The 8,808-nt window shown below is 50.8% G+C and overlaps 1 non-coding gene across 1 annotated transcript; it reads left to right on the plus strand.

Annotated features, from left to right (window-relative positions):
* The first annotated feature begins 802 nt into the window (after positions 1-802).
* On the plus strand, positions 803-875 carry trnak-cuu (transfer RNA lysine (anticodon CUU)). Its single transcript has one exon. It is a non-coding gene; the product is annotated as a tRNA-Lys (tRNA).
* Positions 876-8,808: the final 7,933 nt, after the last annotated feature.

Genomic DNA, 8,808 nt, shown 5'->3' on the forward strand with positions numbered 1-8,808 from the left:
GAATGAAGCGGGAGCAGAAAAAACAAAAACATACAATTCTCTGCGATTGAAGACGGCTACAAACTTATTCTAGCCGTCTGCAATCGCAGAGAATTGTATGATCCGTCCTCGTTGTTGTATAAAGACAGGAATGTAAAGGAACTTGCTTGGATGAAGATCGCTGAAGAGATCGGGTTGTCAAATCTTTTCTCAACGTAATTATTTCCCATTTCGTTAGCTAGCGAAACATGTTCATGAGAGGATTCCAAAATGTCCAGTCCCAATAGTTTGCCATGGTTTATTCAGGGGAAGTGTGCAGAAAACTAGATGCGTTGGGAGCGTTGCCTGACGTGTGCGGTGTGAACGCACCAAAAAGCAAGCGTTGCCAGCTTCAACGTACATGCGTCAAACTAGATGCGTTAGGTGCGTTGCCTGACGCAGACAAAGTGTGCGGTGTGAACGCACCATTACACACTGAAAAACCACATGGATGCAGATTGGGCGTCCAGGCAACTACAGAGAGATAAAGGAAAAACCAAAAAAAAAACAATACAAAAGTCGGCTAGTCATTTTAGACTAGACTAGACAAAACAAAACATTTACTGGTGTGAGGTTTGGGCACCACCTGCTGTCTTGACCTGTTAATTCAAGGCAAGTTTAAAGCGGAGAAAATGTGTTATGAACACAAAATACATAGTGGATAAGTGTATGTGTATTTAATAATGTAGCTGTTTTAATGCAAGTCGTTCATTTTCAAGTTCGGAAATACTTTTTATTCGTGTGACTCTATTTCTTATTGTGTATTTTAAGGTTTTCTCTATCAGCCCGGCTAGCTCAGTCGGTAGAGCATGAGACTCTTAATCTCAGGGTCGTGGGTTCGAGCCCCACGTTGGGCGCACATCTTTTCCACCTCACAGAAAGTTACAACGGATCACCATTTTTGTCCATTTAGTTCCTATTCAACCTCTTAACCATCTCTTTATGAAGTAATAACAACTAATAATCAATATACTTTTATTAAATATTGTAGGCCTACTTATTAAATATCAGACCTAGCGACAGTAACTGGGGTAGGACTTCTTGCATCCCTCCAGCATGTCCTGGTCCAAAAATTTTATATGATAGTAGCGATTTTATATCTCCTTCAGTCAAATGTTTAGAAAATAGCTGAACGTTATAATTTTAAAACAGGAGAAGAACTGTAGTTGTACTAGCCTTGTTCCACCAACAGGGGGCAGTTCTGATACATGCACATATGGTCACCGGTCAGGCATTAAATATTCTCTAATAACAGATTTTGGTTTTAAAACATGTTTTAGATGTATTTAAAAAGATTATAGCTTTGGAAAAAATGATTTCAAAGCTTTGATGTCTCTGATGAGATCTTTTTTTTACTTATTGACGCCTTGTTCATGAAAGGTGGTAAATAAATCAAAGTGAATGGAAACCTGTATTAACAGGAAAGCTTTTTTTGGTTTGTGAGGATGTTACCCTGGACTCTTATTAGCAGTGGATAAGAGAATATTCTGAGGGAGGGTGTTGGTTTGGGTTTTGCAAGAGACACCTGTCGTTCCAGTCCCTGGGTTTTGCTCTATTTAATTTGAAAACTAAAATGAAGACAAAGATAAACAAGCCAATTACATGGAAAAGTAGGCCACATATGTTTAACTAGATGCTGTTAAACTATCAGTCATGCATGCCTGGCCAAATCTGTGTCAGTGAATGCACCACAGAGCTCTTATAGACTTAGGGTGGAAGAGGGTGTGCTGGAGATCAGGCAGTGTTATCATAAGGTAAGCTAAATATTGAATATTATGAATATGACTGTCAGTCAGCTGGGGGAAAGTGTCAGGGTCAATGAGGGATTTTGATATTTTAAATATTGTGGCGGGAGTCCCGAGGAACAATCAGCGTCGCCCTGGCAACTCATCAGGAACACCTGCAACTGCTCAACACGGACCAATCGATCACGGCGAGATCTCCTTTATAAACGAGCCCCAAAGGACAGAAGGGTGAGAAGCTTCTCCAAAGAGCTAAAACGCTTACCGTCTCTCTCTATCGTTCCTTTCACAGACTCGCCGTGACGATTGGGCCGCACCCAGCCTGGACCGCTTTCACTCGGGGTGACCGCACGTTCCTGCACTCACCCCTCACTGGCCACAGTCACCAAAGAGCACGAAGGGACAGAGGATTCACGAGACACCGAGCACCGAAGACGCCACATCGCCCTTTCCCCGTATTATCTCCTTCACTTCTGCACTATTGTCAATAAACGCACCCTCCGGGGCTCACCTAAACCTCTTGTTCTGTCGTGCTATTCCCCGCCCGGCCACAAGGTGGTGGAGAATGCGGGCAACGTGACGGGCCTGGGAAGCCGACGAACAAGACACTCTTTGTTTACACCGCCATCTTGCCTCGTCTCTCACTTCCGGTTTTTTCTGTTTTTCAGGCGCGCTCCTCCCCGGCAGAATGGAGGACATTGTGAAACAGCTGGCAGAGGTTAGCGTCCGCCAGCAACAGTGTTTTGAGCTTTTGACCGAACAACACGGCCAAATTCAAGGTTATTTAGCAGAACTACGACTACCAGCCGCTCAACATATTCCCCTACCTGATCCCCGCGTCACTGCTGCTCGGCTTTTACCCAAGCTAACCGCAGATGATGATATTGAGGCTTACCTCAAAATGTTTGAGTCAGTCGCTCGTACAGAGGGCTGGGCTAGAGGTACTTGGGCTGCGTTACTGGCACCGTTGCTTTCGGGGGAAGCTCAGCGTGCTTACTTTTCATTACCTGCGTCTTCTCAAAGTAATTATAATGAACTGAAAAGAGAAATTTTAGGCCGCTTAGGGCTATCAGCGACCACTGCCGCCCAGCGCTTCCATGAGTGGGAATTCAAAGCGCGGTTGCCAGTACGCACCCAAGCCGCCGATCTGATGCGGTTAGCCGAACACTGGCTGCTAGAGGACTCGCCATCCCCCTCCCAAGTCGCCGAGCGGGTAGTGGTTGACCGGATGCTGAGAGCGCTCCCGCGCTCGATGAGGCAGGCTGCCGGCATGCGGGGCCCAAAGTCCATCGCAGAGCTCGTCGAGGCGGTCGAACTGGCGGACGCAGCCTATCATCGGGAGGCCGGGGAGCGAGCGCCGCCTTTTCCCCGGAGGGTGCCCCAGGAGCGACGGCCGCCAGAGGGCATCCCACGACCAGTGCGCAGACCGTCCAGCCCCCGCGACGAACCGATGCCCACGGACCCACCGTCTCCGCCTGTGAAGCCTTGGATGGCGGGCTGTGTGGTTCACCGCAGGACCCCCCGTGGAGCCCCGATGACCACGGTGAAAATTCAAGGCCGCTCCTGTCAAGCTTTACTGGACTCAGGAAGTGCCGTGTCCCTAGCAAGGCCCGGCACGCTGGAACCCCGGCCTAGTCCCAAAGCTGTAATGCCCATTACTTGTGTCCACGGAGATACCCGCCACGTATTTACTAATCTTCTCACCTTCCACAAAGGTCGTAAAGCCTGGACTCTGGAAGTTGGCGTCCTCAAGGACCTACCTGTGCCGCTGCTACTGGGACGGGACTGGCCGGGGTTGGAGGCCGCCCTAGCCGAAACCACACAGCCCGCCCGTCCACGCCGACGCCTACGTCGCCAGCCGTCGCGGGGGTCTGAGAGCCCACACAGCCTGCTGACAACCGACAGTGGGAGAGAGGGTGAGTCCCCCGCCCGTGATACTAACCTTTTCCATAATGTTTTCCAGCAGGTTACGGGTGGGGGAGACTTTGGAAGAGCCCAGAAGGAAGACGACAGGCTGAAACACTGCTGGCGGCAAGTACGCGTCCTTGAAGGCCAGGACGTCCTTCCGGCCCCTCACCCTCTCCCACACTTCGTCGTGCAAAACGGTCTGCTGTACTGTGTCGCGGAGCGGCGGGGGGAGGTAAAACGTCTTCTCGTTGTCCCCAAGGAGAAAACGGAGACAGTCCTGGAGCTGGCGCATGCTCACCCCATGGCTGGACACCTGGGCGCCCAGAATACCGTGCAACGTATCCGTGATAGATTCCACTGGCCGGGACTCGAAGCAGAGGTCAAGAGGTTCTGCCAGGCCTGCCCAGCATGCCAACGGACATCCCCACGGAAACCTCCCCCCAGCCCACTCATCCCTTTACCCATCATTGGGGTGCCCTTTGAGCGGATCGGGATGGACATCGTAGGGCCGTTGCCGAGGTCTGGCCGGGGCCACGAGCACATCCTCGTCATTGTAGACTACGCCACCCGGTATCCAGAGGCCGTTCCGCTACGCCAAGCCAACGCGAAATCCATCGCCCGGGAACTGTTCCTGCTGTGTAGCCGGGTGGGGCTACCGTCGGAGATACTGACCGACCAGGGAACGCCCTTCATGTCCCGGCTAATGGCTGACCTCTGCCGGCTGCTGAAGGTACGACAAATCCGCACATCAGTCTACCACCCTCAGACCGACGGGCTCGTCGAGAGGTTCAATCAGACCCTGAAGCAGATGTTGCGGAAGGTAGCTGCTGAGGACAAGAAAGATTGGGACCTCCTCCTCCCCTATGTGCTGTTCGGAGTCCGAGAAGTTCCCCAGGCATCCACGGGGTTCACCCCATTTGAGCTCCTCTTTGGACGACAACCCCGCGGCCTCCTCGACGTGGCCCGAGAGGCCTGGGAGCAGCAGCCGGCAGTCTACCGGACCGTCGTTGAGCATGTGCAAGATATGAGGAGTAAAATCGACCGCGTCATGCCATTAGTCCGGGAACATCTGGTGAAGTCCCAGCAAGCCCAGCAACGTCTGTACAACCGGGCGGCCCAACCGCGGGAGTTCCACCCAGGTGACAAGGTGATGGTCTTGGTCCCCAACGTAGCCTGCAAGTTCCTGGCACAGTGGCAAGGACCCTATACAGTGGAGGAACGAGTCGGCCCGGTGAACTACAGGGTAAGACAGCCCGGCCGAAGGCAGGCTGTACAACTATATCATGTCAATTTGCTGAAGAAATGGGTCGGGGACCGAGACCAAGTGGCCGCCCTAGCCGTCCAAGAGCCCGCGGTTGTGGACGCCAACCCTAACCTCTCGGCCGCCCAGAAGACGGAGCTGCGGCACCTGGTCGGTCAGTTCCAAGACGTCTTCTCCGACACCCCCGGCCAGACTAACGTCCTCTCCCATGACATCCACACTCCTCCAGGCGTCGTCGTCCGGCAACGGCCCTATCGAGTCCCAGAGGCCCGCCGGCAGGCTATAGAGCAGGAGGTCCAAAAAATGCTCAAACTGGGGGTAATTGAGCCATCCCGGAGCCCTTGGTCCAGCCCGATCGTCCTCGTCCCGAAGCCAGACGGCACCCTGCGCTTCTGTAATGACTACCGGCGCCTCAATGAAGTCTCTGCCTTCGACAGCTACCCCATGCCCCGAGTGGACGAACTCCTAGAGCGCCTGGGAAGGGCCCGGTATATCACAACACTCGACCTGACAAAGGGCTATTGGCAAGTCCCCCTTTCTTCCGAAGCCCGACCAAAAACAGCCTTCTCCACTCCGTCTGGCCACTGGCAATACCGGACCCTTCCCTTCGGCTTGCACGGGGCACCCGCAACATTTCAACGCCTCATGGATGTCGTCCTTCGCCCCCATCAGACATACGCGGCGGCGTACCTTGACGACGTAGTCATCCACTCGGAGGCATGGGAGGACCACCTGGAGCGGCTCCGCAGGGTGCTGTCTGAGCTCCGTCGGGCTGGACTGACCGCCAACCCCCGCAAGTGTCACCTAGCCTACAACGAAGCACGCTACCTGGGGTTCACGGTCGGGAGAGGACTCATACGACCACAGGAAAACAAAGTAAAGGCCGTCCTGGACACCCCCCGGCCCACCAACAAGACCCAGGTACGTGCCTTCTTGGGGTTGGCGGGCTATTACCGGTGTTTTATCCCCAGTTTCTCCTCTATAGCTGCCCCCCTGACGGACCTGACCAGGAAGGGACAGCCAGAACGGGTCCACTGGAATGATTACGCGGAGCGGGCCTTTACACGCATTAAGGAAGCCTTGACCACGGAACCCGTCCTGAGAGCTCCAGACTTCGGCTGTCCCTTCTTGCTCCAGACGGATGCCTCTGACACGGGGTTGGGAGCCGTGCTCTCCCAGGTCCAGGAGGGAGAAGAGCATCCTGTCATGTACATCAGCCGTAAGCTGTCCCAGGCCGAGAAGAAATACGCGGCCGTGGAAAAGGAAGCCCTCGCCATCAAGTGGGCAGTCCTGGAGCTAAAATATTACTTACTGGGTCGACATTTTACTCTCTTTACAGATCACGCCCCCCTACAGTGGATGGCCCGAGCAAAAGACACGAACGCCAGAGTCACAAGGTGGTTCCTTTCGCTCCAGGACTTCCACTTCGATGTGCGCCACCGAGCCGGCACCAGCAACACCAACGCAGACGGGCTCTCTCGGTCCTGGGCAGCATACGCAGGTCTGTCAGGGGTCACTTTCCCCCCACCCCCAGTCTCCCCCTTTTCTTCTCTCCTCCAGAACCAGGACGTCGCTTGGGGGGGGGAGTGTGGCGGGAGTCCCGAGGAACAATCAGCGTCGCCCTGGCAACTCATCAGGAACACCTGCAACTGCTCAACACGGACCAATCGATCACGGCGAGATCTCCTTTATAAACGAGCCCCAAAGGACAGAAGGGTGAGAAGCTTCTCCAAAGAGCTAAAACGCTTACCGTCTCTCTCTATCGTTCCTTTCACAGACTCGCCGTGACGATTGGGCCGCACCCAGCCTGGACCGCTTTCACTCGGGGTGACCGCACGTTCCTGCACTCACCCCTCACTGGCCACAGTCACCAAAGAGCACGAAGGGACAGAGGATTCACGAGACACCGAGCACCGAAGACGCCACATCGCCCTTTCCCCGTATTATCTCCTTCACTTCTGCACTATTGTCAATAAACGCACCCTCCGGGGCTCACCTAAACCTCTTGTTCTGTCGTGCTATTCCCCGCCCGGCCACAATATAAATATACATATGACTGTCTGAAAACAGTTTGAAAAAGTGCCCTAAAATCAAGATAAACATAAATCCGTTCCATATTTCTAACACAGGTGTACTATAGTCTAAATTGTATGTTGTGCGGTGAACTATACAGCAAATACATTTGTTTTCTGAGAATTCAGATGTCCCCACATATGACTGACTGATAAATGGTTTTCATGTTCATCAATTCTTCCTTTTTTAGACAAAAATACAGAATTGTAATGCAAAAATAAAGGTTATTTCTGAATTTGTCCAACCAAAGATGTCAAGTGACAATAGCTAATAACAACATTGTCAATTATCTGTTAGACATGGTAGATAACAAAGATGATCTGAACAAAGACACATTTTTCCACATTTTTGATAACATCCGAGACAGGAATGTATTGAGGCACAGATCTGGGGAAGGGTACAGAAACATTTCTGCAACACTGAAAGTCCCAATGAGCACAGTGGCCTCCATCAGCCATAAAAGTAAGAAGTTTTGAACCATCAGGTCTATTCCCAGAGCTGGCCTCCTTTCCAAACTGAGCAATTGTTTGAAAAGAGCCTTAGCTACACTCTTAAAAAATAAAGGTGCTTCACGATGCCATAGAAGAACTTTTTTGTCTAAATGGTTCCACGAAGAACCTTTAACATCTGAAGAACCTTTCTGTTTCACAAAAGGTTCTTTGTGGCAAAAGAGGGTTCTTCAGATTATAAAAAGGTAAGAAAGAGATGGTTTTTAAAGAACCTTTGACTGAATGGTTCTTTGTGGAATCAAAAATGGTTCTTCTATGGCATTGCTTGAAGAACCCTTTAAAGCACCTTTATTTTTAAGAGTGTAGAGTGGTGGCCAAGAAGATGGTCACTCCAACTGAGCTCCATGATCATGTGGAGATAGGAGAATCCTACCGAAGGACAAACATCACTGCAACACTTCACCGATCTGGTCTTTATGGCGGTGTGGCCAAACTCAATCCTCTCCTTAGTGAAGACACATGAAAACACACTTGGCATTTGTAAAAAGGCACCTAAAGGACCCTTAGACTCTGAAAAACATGATTCTCTGGTCTGATGAACCTCAATTCTAAGCGTCATGTTTGAAGGAAACCAGGCACTGCGTATCATCTGCAGAGTACCATCACAAAAGTAAAGTGTGCTGGTAGCAGCCTCATGCTGTGGGGCTGTTTTTCAGCGGCAGGTACTGAGGGACTCCTCAGAGTAGAAGAAAAGCTCAATGCACCAAAATATTGAGATTAAGCCTTAATGAAAACCCAGTCCAGAACATTCAGAACTTCAGACTGGGCAGAAGGTTCACCTTCCAACAGGACAATGAACCCAAGCACACAGCAAGAGCGGCTTATAGACAACTCCGCGAATGTCCTTGAGTGGCCCAGCCATGGCCTGGGCTTGAACCCAATCAAGTATTTCTAGAGAGACCTGAAAATATGCGTCTGCCCCCATCCAACCTGACAGAGCTTCAGAGGAATGACAGATAATTGCCAAAAGATGATGAGCAAAGCTTGTAGCATCATACTCAAAAGACTTGGGGCTGTAATTGGTGCCAAAGGTGCTTCAACAAAGTGTTGAGCAAAGGCTGTGAATACTTATGCCCATGTGATTTCAAAGATCTAAAACAAACTTCTTTCACATTGTCATTATAGGGTATTGTTTGTATAATTTGGAGGAAAATAATGGAAAATAATCCATCTTGGAATAAGGCTGTAACATAACAAAATGTGGAAAAAGTGAAGCACTGTGAATACTTTCCGGATGCACTGTAAATAAATCAAATGAAGCACAAATGTAAGCACTGCATGAAAGAGAAAATAAAAA

The sequence above is a fragment of the Garra rufa genome, chromosome 10, assembly GCF_049309525.1.
Source record: "Garra rufa chromosome 10, GarRuf1.0, whole genome shotgun sequence".
Lineage (NCBI taxonomy): Eukaryota > Metazoa > Chordata > Actinopteri > Cypriniformes > Cyprinidae > Garra > Garra rufa.